General features: G+C 39.8%; 1 protein-coding gene across 3 annotated transcripts in view; it reads left to right on the plus strand.

Annotated features, from left to right (window-relative positions):
• Positions 1–14867, plus strand: part of DICER1 (dicer 1, ribonuclease III) — a 71597-nt gene that overhangs the window by 11422 nt on the left and 45308 nt on the right. Inside the window, exons 2-4 of one of the 3 annotated variants that reach the window (XM_040257097.1) lie at positions 10233–10296; positions 11325–11425; positions 11942–11969. The exons of 1 other annotated variant lie outside the window; for it this stretch is intronic. The gene's annotated coding sequence lies outside the window, so the exon portion shown is untranslated. The remainder of the gene's footprint in view (positions 1–10232; positions 10297–11324; positions 11426–11941; positions 11970–14867) is intronic. One more of the 3 variants, XM_040257096.1, reaches the window with a different exon arrangement.

A 14867-nucleotide genomic window follows, 5' to 3' on the forward strand; every position in this document is an offset into this window, starting at 1 on the left:
ACGTCTCTTGCATCTCCTTCATTAGCAGGCGGACTCTCTACCACTGAGCCACCAGGGAAGCCCCTTAGGAGACTGCATTTATTTTGATGCTGCTTTTCTTTCTTGAAACATCTCTGGAATTCCTGTACGGGAAATCGTGTATGTGTTTGGTGGTGGTCTTTTGTTTTGTTTTGTTTTTTGAATTGTATTTAGCAGCAGCAGATCTTCAGCTTTCTTTTTAGATCAATTGTACTTAAGGAATTTTTGGAAAGGCTCCATTGAGAGTCAAGTGAGGATCTCCAAGTGGAAACGTGCTGCAGGCAGGCAGGGATAGTGAATTGGCGCTGGTTAGAGTGAGTGGGTGGGTGGTTCCTGGGATAAGGGATTGGAGTGCTCCAGCAAGGGCGGTTCCAGGCAAACCAGTATGTGTAAAGGCAGTGATTGCAGCCAGGAGAAGCAGTGTCCCCTCTAAAGGAAAGAGGCAAGCTGAGGAGTCTCTTGCCTTGTGTTTAGATGTTCTTGTCAGCGGACCTTGATAGAGGCTCAGGCTGAGATTAAGTCGACGACAACCCTTGGTGTGTAGTGAGACTAAAAAGGCTCACGGGATGAGCTTCTGACCCTGTAGAGCTGCGTATAAGGCCCGCTCCCGCTCAGGTGTCACGGTCTTACCGTTCCCCTGCGGGCGCACACGGTGCCACGTGGCTTGTCGTTCTGCCCGTCGCCTTGCCTGTTTCTGTTCAGGCGCTTCTGCGCACACTGTCCGCTGGTCCCCACGATGTCCTGTGTGCACTTCTCCCGGAGCAGTGCCCTTCCCGCACGTTCTTCAAAACTCAGCTCAGGTTCTCACATCCTACAGAATACAAGTCTGCATTCGGGATGTCTTGCTTAATAAATATTTGTTGAGTGAGTGAACAAATAATTTAAGGGTCAGAAGGTACGATGAGAGTTTTGTGTTTTTAAGTGGCGCAGACTGAATACTGCTTTTTAAACTGTTCAGAAGTAAAATCAGACGTGTTCTGTTTTTCTGTGTCCTGCTGGTAGCCAGACATACAGGTCAGTATTTGGCAGAGTTTTGTTTTTAACTTTAATGTTTTAAAATAGTTTCCAAGTTTATGAGTTGTACAAGTGGTATAAAGAGTCCCCTACTGTTGCCTGCGTTTACTCGTAGCTGTCATCTTAGGCGGGGTTGGAGGGGATGGAGAGTTCTGCTCGAGTCTGCCGTCTCTCTGTTGCCTTAGTGCCAGATCGGCACGTTCGGGGCTGGCATCTTCTGATCCCCCTTCGTGCCCAGAACGTTCAGCGTAGCAGTTTCCTTTCCCTGATACAAGACTCGGTACAGGAACGTTCATTGTGTTCAGTTGTCCTGTCTCTTCTCTCTTTTAATCTGGAATAGTTTCTCATTTTGTGTGTGTGTGTGTGTGTGTGTGTGATAGTGACATTTTTGAAGAGCACAAGCCAGCTGTTATGTAAAATGAGCCTCAGATTTGGTTTTCATGTTTCCTCAGGATTAGATTGAGGTTTTGCACTTCTGACAAATGATATTTCTTTTCTCAGTTCATCACATTAGGAGGTACATATTGTCAGTTTGTCCCAATATTGGTAATATTAACTTTGTCCCTTTCACTTTCACTTTCTTTGGAGAAGGAAATGGCAACCCACTCCAGGATTCTTGCCTGGAGAATCTCATGGGTGGAGGAGCCGGGTGGGCTACAGTCCGTGGGGTTGCAAAGAGCCGGACACGACTGAGCGACTTCACTTTCACTTTCAACTTTGTCCCTTGAGTTAAGCAGGTATTATTTGTCAGGTTTAAGCATCCAAGCAGCAGTGAACAAAAACGCCTCATTTTTACCATGTCTTCTAGCCACCTTCCCTGGTGGCGCAGATGGTAAAGAATCCACCTGCAGTGCCGGAGACCTGGATTTGATCCATGTGTCAGGAAGATCCCTGGAGAAGGGAATGGCTAGAGAATTCCATGGACAGAAAGGCCTGGGGGTCTGTAGTGCATGGAATCACAAAGAGTCAGACATGACTGAATGACTAACACTTTCACTTTTCCAGTGTAAAAAGAACAGTTTTTCATTTGAATTCAGTTCAGTTCAGTCACTCAGTCGTGTCCAACTCTTTGACCCCATGAACCACAGCACGCCAGGCCTCCCTGTCCATCACCAACTCCCGGAGTCCACCCAAACCCATGTCCATCGAGTCAGTGATGCCATCCAACCATCTCATCCTCTGTCGTCCCCTTCTCCTCCTGCCCTCAATCTTTCCCAGCATCAGGGTCTCTTCAAATGAGTCAGTTCTTCGCATCAGGTGGCCAAAGTATTGGAGTTTCAGCTTCAACATCAGTCCTTCCAATGAATACCCAAGACTGATCTCCTTTAGGATGGACTGGTTGGATCTCCTTGCAGTCCGAGGGACTCTCAAGAGTCTTCTCCAACACCACAGTTCAAAAGCATTGTTCTTTGGTGCTCAGCCTTCTTTATAGCCTAACTCACACCCATACAGGACCACTGTAAAAAACATAGCTTTCACTAGACGGACCTTTGCTGACAAAGTAATGTCTCTGTTTTTTAATATGCTCTCTAGGTTGGTTATCAGAGAAGGCAATGGCACCCCACTCCAGTACTCTTGCCTGGAAAATCCCATGGATGGAGGAGCCTGGTGGGCTGCAGTCCATGGGGTCGCTGAGAGTTGGACACGAGTCAGTGACTTCACTTTCACTTTTCACTTTCATGCATCGGAAAAGGAAATGGCAACGCACTCCAGTGTTCTTGCCTGGAGAATCCCAGGGACGGTGGAGCCTGATGGGCTGCCATCTGTGGGGTCGCACAGAGTCGGACACAACTTAAGCAACTTAGCAGCCGGTTGGTCATAACTTTCCTTCCAAGGAGCAAGTGTCTTTTAATTTTATGGCTGCAGTCACCATCTGCAGTGATTTTGGAGCCCAGAAAAATAAAGTCAGCCACTGTTTCCACTATTTCCCCATCTACTTGCCATGAAGTGATGGGACCAGATGCCATGATCTTAGTTTTCTGAATGTTGAGCTTTAAGCCAACTTTTTCACTCTCCACTTTCACTTTCATCAAGAGGCTTTTTAGTTCCTCTTTACTTTCTGCCATAAGGGTGGTGTCATCTGCATATCTGAGGTTATTGATATTTCTCCCCGCAATCTTGATTCCAGCTTGTGCTTCCTCCACTCCAGCGTTTCTTATGATGTACTCTGTATATAAGCTAAATAAGCAGGGTGACAATATACAGCCTTGACATACTCCTTTTCCTATTTGGAACCCAATCTGTTGTTCCATGTCCTGTTCTAACTGTTGCTTCCTGACCTGCATATAGGTCAGGTGGCCTGGTATTCCCATCTCTCAGAATTTTCCACAGTTTATTGTGATCCACACAGTCAGAGGCTTTGGCATAGTCAATAAAGCAGAAATAGATGTTTTTCTGGAACTCTCTTGCTTTTTCATTTGAATTAGTAGGTAGTATATACAGAGCAGCAGCCGGTTGGTCATAACTTTCCTTCCAAGGAGCAAGTGTCTTTTAATTTCATGGCTGCAGTCACCATCTGCAGTGATTTTGGAGCCCAGAAAAATAAAGTCAGCCACTGTTTCCACTATTTCCCCATCTACTTGCCATGAAGTGATGGGACCAGATGCCATGATCTTCATTTTTCCAGTGTTGAGTTTTAAGCCAACTTTTTCACTCTCCTCTTTCACTTTCATCAAGAAGCTCTGGTCCCATCACTTCATGGCAAATAGAAGGAGAAAAAGTGGAAGGCAGTGGTTTTTGCAGTAGTTTTATATGGATGTAAGAGTTGGACCATAAAGAAGGCTGAGTGCCAAAGAATTGATGATTTCAAATTGTGGTGCTGGAGAAGACTCTTGAGAGTTCCTTGGACTGCAAGGAGATCAAACCAGTCAATCCCAAAGGAAATCAACCGTGAATATTCATTGGAAGAACTTATTGAAGCTGAATCTCTAATACCTTGGCCACCTGAGATGAAGAGCTGACTCACTGGAAAAGACCCTGACACTGGGCAAGATTGAAGGCAAAAGGAGAAGGGGGCACCAGAGGATGAGATGGTTAGGTAGCATCACTCACTCAATGGATGTAAATTTGAGCAAACTCCAGGAGATAGTGGAGGACAGAGGAGTCTGGCGTGCTCAAGTCCATGGGGTTGCAAAGAGTCGGGCATGACACAGTGACTGCACGGCAACAGTGATTCTTGTCTTAATTACTAATGTGATGGTTAAAAGTGGTGATTTTCCTGTCATTTTTTCCCTACATTTATTAGTTGACATTAAATAGTTTTATCTGAATTTTAAACCTAGTAAAGTAAATTCTAAAGTGAAACATTCATGAGAATTTTATAGGTTGGGAGTTACATGAAAAGAACTAGGGTGGGAGAATGGATATAGTTGGATGATGTCAAAGTGATCATTGTATGAATTGATGCATCTCTTGCTTTGATAGTTTCAGGTCAGCCGTGAACTATTCTTTGTTGGGAGAGGGGGCAAGGGTAGGGGTATTAAACTTGCTGAAATCATCTGGGTTGTTTAAAATCTTTTAAAAGTAGGAAGTGTCTAAACTGAATTTTTTATTTGGCCACAAAAAGATGCAGGTTAATTTAGGTTTAGATCAATAAGGTTCATTTTCAACATAGAATTTAATGAATGAAAATATTTTTATGGACATTGTCAGCTTTCCTCTATGTTAGTCGAGTATGAGATTATCTTTCCTTTCAAAGGTCTTAGAATTTTGGGGGGAAGGAGCAGTGGCAATAATACCTAATATGGAGCAGATGTAATGAAGCCCTGATTTGGGTGGTGTAGGGAGCCCCCACTGTGCTGGAAGAGAGGAGAGCGTAATGATGGGGGTTATGAGGGAAAGTTTAGGGGTGGGGCGGAGGGGTTGGGGCTCCAGAAATAGACTCATCCTTGGAGAGTGTGGTACACCCATGTTGGAGTCACAGGGAAAGCAGAGCGCATGCGTGGGTGCACGTGGCTGTGATGTGGGCTTTGCCTCTCACCCGAAACTTTAACACATTTGCTTCCTGACTCAACACTGACTCAGCATTTGTACACTTAGCAGTTTCTTAGGCTCCTTTTGTCTCAGAACTGACCTCTCTTTAGTAGTGAAATCTTCGCCTTATGTAGTGTCTTAAAGCAGCCTGTCAGAACTGTGACCCTTTTTCTTCTCCTGGACATTCTAAGATGATGTAAGAGGAAAGATTGCATAACATTCTAGCACTTATTTTTTATTGAGTGAAGTACAGAAACTTCAAACCAAATATTAACCTAAAAACTCACCTTGAAAGTTAGTGATGTATTAAATGTTCACCTCTCTGAAAACAAAATTGCAGAGGAAAGGTCATTATAGGTGACTTGAAGGGCAGAGGTGGGTATCTGTGCCATTTTGATGTGTTGGAATGTTGTCTTTTTAAGAAGTATTCCAAGTAAGTGCACCATTGGCTGGCAGCCTAGAGTTACTTTCTATATGTAGATTTTGTTGGATGGAATTTGTTAAAATGATATTTGACCTGTATTCAACTTCAATTTTGGACAAATTTAATTTTAGGCTTAATTACTTTGAAATGTAAACATGTTTATGTTACAGATTTTAGAGAAAGGCAGAAATTTGTTTGGTTCATAGAGTAGTGCAGGAAAAGAAAGCTGGTGAATTTGTGATGTCAGTTATAGAAACGGGGGTAAATCTTCAACCATATTCAGTGGCTTAAGAACGGAGTCCTCCTCGCCAATACTTAAGACAGTCATATATGTTTATTGTCTTCATCCTCAGTTTAAGACTTTGTTTAATTCTAAATGTAATAAAGTGTCCGAATCATAGGGAATTTTAAAATACAGAAAAGCCTTAAGGAGGAGGAAATGACTTTCGGTAGTAATCCCATTCTCAATTGTGGGGGGAGTTTTCTTTCCCTCTGTTTCTCCCTTTTTTCCTTTCTTCTTTTCTTCAGTTTTTAACTTGAAGACACAACCAGATCTTCCTGTAAATAAAAATATTTTTTTTCCACTGAATCCCGTAACATAAGCATTTTTGTTTATTACAAACCAACATCATTTTAATAGCTCAGTTGAACTGCGCCATGTAAAGTGAGCCATCTGTGGTTTACCAGAGTTCTCCCTCCTTTGTTGTTAGACATTTAGTTTTTTTGGGAAGGTGGGAGGGACACTTCTTGCTCTCATAAAAGATAATGCCGAGAAAGCATATCTGAATGTAGCTTGTGTAATGTTGTATGCTAGATTAAATATGTAAGGATTTCTGATGAATAATGATAGTTATGACAAAAATGAAAATAGAAATATTCCTGTTGTGCTGTGTATTTACCTAAGACTAAAAATTACAGTGTTTAAATTCTTGAAATTTATTATCCTTTTTTCTCTTTGGTCTCTAGTCTTTGATTTGACCTTAGTCTTTTCATAATCTGTATTCACCAAATAATGGTTGGTAAATCCTTGAAATCTTTATTTCATGTATCACGGGTATTTTGGGGGGGATATTTCCTATCTTTTTGTTTTCTCATTTCTTGCATTTTGTATTTTCTAAGCTTATCTACTGGATGGTAATGGTGAGGATGATTACTTGCCCAAGCATGTGAACCATTTCATTGCCTCAAAAACAGTTAAGTAATGTTTTCAGTGAAGTTTGGGGAGCCAAACAGAAGGAGCACATAGTATTTTTTGGTTTTTGCTTTTAAAGAGATCTAGTGGGCAGAAAGCTGTTTAATTTTATTTTACATTATATACCATGCTTTGCGATTTAAATTGATTTTCATTTTATTGTAAATTCATAGTGACTAGTAGTTTGGAGTCTGGTTTTTCAGTTCATCTGATTAAAAATACTTTATAAAATCTTGTATAGTTCTTCAGCTTTGAGAATGCTTTTTTTATACTGTATCTTAAGATTAATAAAACATTTTGGGTTCTTTAAAGGAGTTCCTTAAAGTCTTAAGAGTTCTATGAAAACAGTGGTTATAGATAGAGATGGGAGTGTGGCTTCTTTCAGTTCAGTCGCTCAGTCGTGTCTGACTCTTTGTGACCCCATGGACTGCAGCATGCCAGGCCTCCCTGTCCATCACCAACTCCCGGAGCTTGCTCAAACTCATGTCTATCGAGTCGGTGATGCCATCCAACCGTAGCATCCTGTCGTCCCCTTTTTCTCCTGCCTTCAATCTTGCCCAGCATCAGGGTCTTTTCCAACGAGTCAGTTCTTTGCATCAGGTGGCCAAAGTATTGGAGCTTCAGCCTCAGCATCAGTCCTTCCAATGAATATTCAGGATTGATTTCCTTTAGGATTGACTGGTTGGATCTCCTTGCAGTCCAAGGGACTCTCAAGAGTCTTCTCCAACACCACAGTTCAAAAGCATCAATTCTTTGGAGCTCAGCCTTCTTTATAGTCCAACTTTTACATCCATACATGACTACTTGAAAAACCATAGCCTTGACTAGACGGATCTTTGTTGGCAAAGAAATGTCTCTGCTTTTTAACATGCTGACTAGGTTGGTCATAGCTTTTCTTCCATGGAGCAAGTGTCTTTTAATTTTGTGGCTGCAGTCACCATCTGCAGTGATTTTGGAGCCCAAGAAAATAAAGTGTGTCACCTGTTTCCATTGTTTCCCCATCTATTTGCCATGAATTGATGGGACCAGATGCCATGATCTTCGTTTTTCGAATGTTGAGTTTTAAGTCAGTTTTCCCCTCTCCTCTTTCACTTTCATCAAGAGGCCCTTTAGTTCCTCTTCGCTTTCTGCCATAACGGTGGTGTCATCTGCATTTCTGGGTAAGCGCTTTTTCCTCTACCAAGATTAATATGCATTTAATTACTTAATTCTCATGCTAGTCAAGTGTTCTATTTTATAGGAGGGAAACAAACTTAGAGAGAGGTCGTGGAGTTGAATGGGCCTTGGTCTTCTTAACACAGATGGTCATCTGCTAGCATTCAGATGATTTTAATAAAATATTATTAGAAAACACTGCTTTCTACATCCCCAGAGGCCTTGCCCAGTGTCCCGCCTTATCAGAGGGCCTCCTCGAGGAGGGAGTGACTGTATGCCCCAAAGTATTAAGACGGGAGCTCATCGCCTTTACTTATGAATTAGCTTAAAACAGCCGACTCTCTTTCTCCTCTAACTTTAATTTCGAAAAGGGAGGTTGGTGGGAGTTGTTTGTAAACACTTTGGATCCTCTCTGTGTGCAGATTCCTTTTTAGGGATAAGAGGAGGTGTTGGCCAACTTCTTCCAGATCTTTCTTCATTTTGAAAACCGTTCTCTCCAGTGCCATTAGGCAGCATAGTTTAGGATTTCTTTATGGTTTTAAGTTTTAAGAAAGGGGTTTTGTTATTTATCATGTCTACCTCTTGAGAGTTGAACTTTTTTTTTAAGCTGATGCCGGGGAAATATAATTAAAAATGACTTCTTCCCAACCAGAAAACCTCTCCAAAAATGTAGAAGGGGAGGAAACAATTTTATTGAGTAAGCATTAAACCAGAATGTGATGTGTATCTAGGCTATCCACTAAAGAGATTGTAAAGAAGTCTTATTCTTTTGTATAGCTAAGTGGTTACAACACTTTACATTTGTGTTTTCAAGATAAAATTTCCAATTCTCTCGTATCTTTACGACTGGAGGTAGGTTTTGCAATTTGGAGTCGGTTGACAAATGAGGCCATCCTGGGAAACTGGGAGATTGGGCATATCTTTCTTGGTGATTACATATCTTAAGGAAACATTCCTGAGAAGTGAGATTGGCTAGAGGCTTACTTAGCTTTTAGAAAGATTCAAGTACAGCCGAAAAGGACTGAAAAGAGTTCTGAAAAAGAGCGAGGGGGAAGGGATGCCTTCCCCTTTGTTTTCAAATGGGAGAATTAACCCACTTATTTTTAATTGGTGCTTATACGAGCAACCTGTATTCTAAACCTGTTATTTTATATCCATAGCCAGGATGCTTTTAGCATTTAGGCTTGGTTGGAGTTAAAATTAATGTCTTGGATCTCCATAGCATAGTTGTCACTAGGGACTAAAAGCTTGTCAAGACATTTTTAGTTTTATATATAGGCTTCCAGAAGTACTTTCGACACTGTCTTAATGTCACAGTATTGATACTGTGTGTGTGTTTTCTTTTGTTCACTCTGGGACTTCACGGTAGTTGCGCGTTTTGGACTTCCTGAGTGTGGCGATGAAATCGGGACAATGATATTCGTAAAGTTAGTAGTATCAGCCTCTTGATACATAATAAAATGAATGAGTTGGAAGTTTTCTGTTACTAGTTTTGAAAATACGCAGCAGGAAGCTCTAGATGCCTTTGATTTAAGACTAGGAGGGTTTAGCCATTGTTACAGCTTTTGTTTGAAAGGGTACAGCCATATATGGGATTTAGATGCTAATTAGATTAAATTTGTTGGTTTATACTAGAACTTGACTGAGCCTGTGGTCTGTGGTATGTCTTTTGCAGAGTTATCTTAAAGAGCCCTATCAAACACTTTTTTTTTTTGGTAATTTAAATCATGTTAAAATTAGAAAACTTGACCTATTAGCTGTGTAGTATGAACATGAAATAAATTATCACTGTGCTTGGCATATTAACTTTCTAATGTCTCTTTATACAGAATTGTTTAGGGAAGTAATTTGGATAACTCAACAGTAATTTTGTAGTAGTGCAGTTGCATTGAATTTTCAAGGGTTATCAGCTTATTATTTTGGTGTTTCTAGTATAGAGGTGGATATTACTTGAAAAGATGTCTAGTGTGACACATCAGGCCAAGTTGGTGGATTGAATTTGCGTCATATTAGGTGGCAGTGTAGAATGGAATTAAAAGTGAAAGCTTGAGGTAATTTTAGAAAACATAAACTGACTCCTTAGAAGAGGGGTTATAAGTTCATGAAAGCACGATATTGATTTAGTGTAGTCTTTACGTATTTTTAAAATCAAGATTTTACTGGAGGAAAATGTAATTTACTTCCAGAAATTCTCCCTTATATATCTGATTGGATTGTGCTAACAGCTTTAAAAATTTTTCAATTGTAATAGAACATCATAAATCCTAATTTTAAAGGGCAACTCGTTCATACATACACTGTTTTCTTGACTCCCAATAAATAAATACAAGAATTGTTTTTATCAGAGATCTTATTCAGATAAGTAAATTATGAAAATCTTGTCAAGTAGGAAATTTCTTAAAGTTGTTTTTAAAAATGAGTTGTATGTTCTAAAATATTCTCTCTGATTGCTTTTAGGTTACCTAGGGTATGAATTAATACAGACTTGGAAACTGAAAGAACTTAGAATCAGCATTTTGAGGTAAATATGTAAATACTAAAGTAGTGTTAAGGTTCCCCCATTCTGCTTTGTTAACTTATTAGCAAAATCAAATTGTGTATGAAATGAGAAAGTTTGACCTCTACATCAATGTCCTTTAACTGCTATAGACTAGACCAGATGCAAATCAGTGAGAAGAGACCGCTGCCAATTCATTTTTTCCTGAGCTTGTGGAAATAGAGATGTTAAGTTAAGGAGCATAAATTAAATCTGGTACCAGATATAGGAAAATCAACATTTGTTAATTGAATTAAGCTTTTCACGTCAATGCTTTATGCTTCCTTTTTGATATCTAGTCTCTTTTAGGATTATTTGGGACCACCCTTAACTTTAAATTTCTTCTTGAACTGTCTTCCTGAATTCTTTTATTCATAAATGAATTTAATGAAAGTTTATAGTTAGCTTAATTGTTCTTTAAGATCATGTTTTAAATTTTCTTTGAGAACTTTAAATTGCTGATAAGACTTTATATATGTGGTGAAGACTTAACTACCAGCTGATTTGGATTACTCAGACAAGTACCTCTTCTGGTGACCTTCTGTACTTCTCTTGTGTATATGAATTTAGGAAATAACACATCTGGGCTGCAGTCCATGGGGTCGCAGAGAGTCAGACATGACTGAACAGCTGCGTGCACATGCGCGCGCACACTCACATTTATTTATTTATTTTTTCCATTTTCCTAGTCATTCTCTTTAGAATTTTATGTACTTTGATTTCGTTGTATTCATTTTAAGATCTTTCCTGGAACTTTTCTATAACCCTACCTCCTCCCCGCCCCTGATCTCTGGATATTAGGCGTGCTGTTGTTACAGCTCATTCTCTTGTTCTTTGTTTTAGAATAAGACTTAGTATCCTAAAATAACCCAGATGTCTTTTGTTTAAAGTTTAATACAAAATAATGGCCTTTTATTCAACTTTTCTTATCAATGGGACTTTCTTGTAGATGTGTTTATATTCAATTTAAGTACAAGAATCTTAAACTTGGCTATTTTTGCCTTTATTTTTAGAGCAGAAGCTTGGGTATGCTGTGATTTTCCAATAAACTGCTATCACAATGTCAAAATGCAGTTCAGACAACAGCAACACAGAGATCTCAAACATTAAGATGGTAAATCTGGGTTTTATCCTATGTGGAAAAAGGAAGAGAGTTTATTTATGTGTCTGAGTTGTTTCTAAAGGAATCATCCAAAACTATGAAAGTCTCACCACTTTGATGAGTGTTAATTGTTAAAATCTGTGATCGGAAAATAGTCACGTGGATTATCCTATTGGCTCTGCTGAGGCAGTTAACTATAGTCAGTTAATCTATGAAACTCTAGAACTTTTACTTACCAGTAGGGATTCAGAGCTTTTCATTAAGGCCAAGTTAAGAGAGAGAGAGAGAAAAAAAAAAGTCTATTTAAACATGCCAAAGAAAGTAAAAATTGGCAAAATTATAGCCTTTTTTAGTTTTCACATTATTGGATTACTTGTTGAGTTTTCAATGTTGGGTTTGCTTTCCCCAAATAGATAATATATTACTGGGGCCAGTCATTGTGCGAAGTGAATGAAAATTAGTTTAAATATTGTGACCTAATGGGAATGTAATGGGAGGGTTCAATTCCTGTTCTCCATTTCCTTGCAGATTTTCTCTCCTGTATCCGCCCTTCAGGGTGAGTAGGAGTGGGGTGGGTGTGCATTTCCAAACCAAATAATGTAGAAATATCTTTTAAGCTGTCTGTGCTTCTGTTCTGTATGTTATTGTGTAGACATTCATGAATCTCTGATTGAGTTCATCACGTTTTTATTTAGATGTATATATATGACACGTATGGAAATTTAAGAGCTGCAGAGAATGAGACACACGTCCTGTTCTCATGGAACATGTGTGCCAGTCAAAGAGTGAGCTGTGTCCGTCTGTGTCTCTCAGAATGTGTGCAATGTGACGTAACTAACGAAGGGGCAAGAGATGCTGTGTGGAGGCGTTTGCCGTGCACATAGGCAGTGTCTTCACTCTACAAACCTGTATTGTTTGTTTGTTATGCCTGGGGTGTGATTTGGTCTGGTGGGTGATAGAAGTATGTGTGAGATATACAGCTCCTATACTCAAGGAGATCCTGGTCTCATGGGTCACATTTAACTGTTTACTTTTTAAAACTCCTTCTTTGGAAGTGATTTCAGACTTACAGAAAAGAGCAAGACTAGGACAAGGACGGTGTGCTCTACCTGTTCTGCTCCATTTGGTTTATCAGTCGCATCCGTTCTCTCTATTTCTATGTGTAGTTTCTGATTCTGAGCCATTTGAGAATAAGTTGCGTGCGTTTTGGCCCTTTTACTCCTAAGTACGTCAATGTGTATTTGCCAAGAATAAGGATGCTCCCCGACGTCGTCATGGTGCAGTCCTCATCTCAGGGAGTGTAACAGTGCGTTGTCTACAGCCTTATTGCTGGACTCCATAACAGCCCTTAGAGCCTTCGTTCTATAACAAGAAAGGATTACTGCGTTTAGTTGTCGTGTTTCTACAGTCTTCTTTAATTTGGAAAACTTTTCGTTTTTCTTTGTATTTTATGATACTGATAATTTTGAAGAATATCATGTGCCCTTAAAAAAATAGAGCGTCGTATTTTTTAGACTATTCTAAGCCTATTCTAAAAATCGGTTTTTATTTTTAGACTACTTTTATATAGTCTATAATAAAATTTTAAGTATTTATGAGTAGATTTTTTAATACTATTCTAAAAATAGAACATTCATTTATGTTTTAGACTATTTTCTGGCTCTATCATTACTACTAACGTCTGCATCAGCAGAAACAGTGACAGTGTTAAGAAGGAGGGTTCCTGGAGGTGGAGGAAGTGTGTTTGAGGATTTACATCGCTGCCCTCTTTTCTCCTTTGAAAATTTCCATCCAGCAGCAGGATTTGGGCTTTTTTCCAGATCCCTCCACCATTTGTTTGTTTGGTCTTGGATTAACATTTGGGTTGGGTGGAAGGTGAAGCATCAGGCTTAAATAACCCTACCAGTGAGCAGCCTAGAGTAGTGAAGAAGTACAGTTGTCCCTCGGTGCCTATGGTGATTGGCATCAGGACCCTCTGATGCCCAAATCCCCGGATGCTCATATCCCTTGCATAGTATAGTTGACCCTCTGCATCCGTGGAGTCATCCAACCAAGGATAGATTGACCTGTGGAAGTGGAACCTGTGGATAAGGAGCACCGTATAGAGATACCCCAAGAATGGGTAGCCATGTGGGAAGTGCCTGCAGGTCTCAGCCTTGGGCCTTCAGCATGACCTGCTGGGTCTCAGGCTGTTGGGTAAAATAGCCTTCCACTTCAGGTTCTCTGCAGCCGGGTTGAGTAAGAAGCTTGACTGATCAACGTGAGACTGTTTATCCTGTGGGCCTGCAGAATTGAGAGAAGTGAATGCTGAGTACAAAGGAGGTCGCAGGAAAGGCTGTTGGGACTTTGGTTCAGTAGAGAATGAGCACATTCTTTCTCGTGGAAAATGTAGTTCTGTTTGACCCCGGCAAAAGAAGGCCTTGGTAGTTTTTCATAGTGTATCTGGAACAGTCTGCTTGCCTTCTTCCTCTGAGAGGGATGCTGAGAATGGTCGTGCTCTCTGGTCCACGAACACACCGCCTTGCTGAGGCCTGAGGCCCTGCGGCCATTTACTGGAGGTGCTACTTGTATTAACTGGATGTTGAATTCTTGTCAGCTGAACTAAGCTTTGAAATCAAAGTTTTGGTGTTAAGCCTATGCATACAAGAGACTGTACTCTTGAGGCTTCTTGGTGGATTAGACACAACAGTTAAGTCACTGTGTTGTACCATGGTTATAAATTTAACAAGTCAGGAAATTCAAAGTTTTTGTTGTCAGGGAACAAAGAGTGGGGATTCTTTCTTTCCAGTTTCATAGAGTAATAACAGTGAACACTGCAAAGCAGTACAAGGGGAAATTGCCTTCTACGGGGCCAGTCAGTTCCGCGCCGGTGGACTTTCTCATAGAGATTTGAAACCCTAACCCTTTATCTGCAGGTTAGGAATTTTTAAAAGCCTGAATTTCTGTTTTATCCTTTCACACAATCAAATTTATCTTCGGGGAAGAATATGTGCAATATAGAAGAGTGCTTAAACACCATGAAGTAGCTCTTATTGCACAAAATGGTTTTGCCTTGTTTTAATTTATCTAGGATATGCATAATTTCAAAAATACTTATGTAAATAGTCGATCAGCTGTGCAGTTGTGATAGGGTGTCAATTAAGAAAAATGACCTTCTTCTGTGTTCATGGTCCTTTGATAAAATGACCAAATGTTGGCGGCATTTGACTCCTTCCTGTGTGTACGCGGTGTGAAATGCCTTTCATACAGTTTTCTCATTATTTTATCAATAATAGCATCATAGAATTTACAAATGTTTGAAATATATTTACATATATATTTACATGTTTTGTATATAAAAACATTTATTTTAAAGAGCATCATAGTATACAAATTTTCTTTTAAAGGTATTTTATGGACATGGTTCTATGTCAGTAAATATAGATCTGTATTATCTTAATGGATTTAAAGTTTT

The sequence above is a fragment of the Oryx dammah genome, unplaced genomic scaffold (genome assembly GCF_014754425.2).
Source record: "Oryx dammah isolate SB20612 unplaced genomic scaffold, SCBI_Odam_1.1 HiC_scaffold_16, whole genome shotgun sequence".
Taxonomy (NCBI): domain Eukaryota; kingdom Metazoa; phylum Chordata; class Mammalia; order Artiodactyla; family Bovidae; genus Oryx; species Oryx dammah.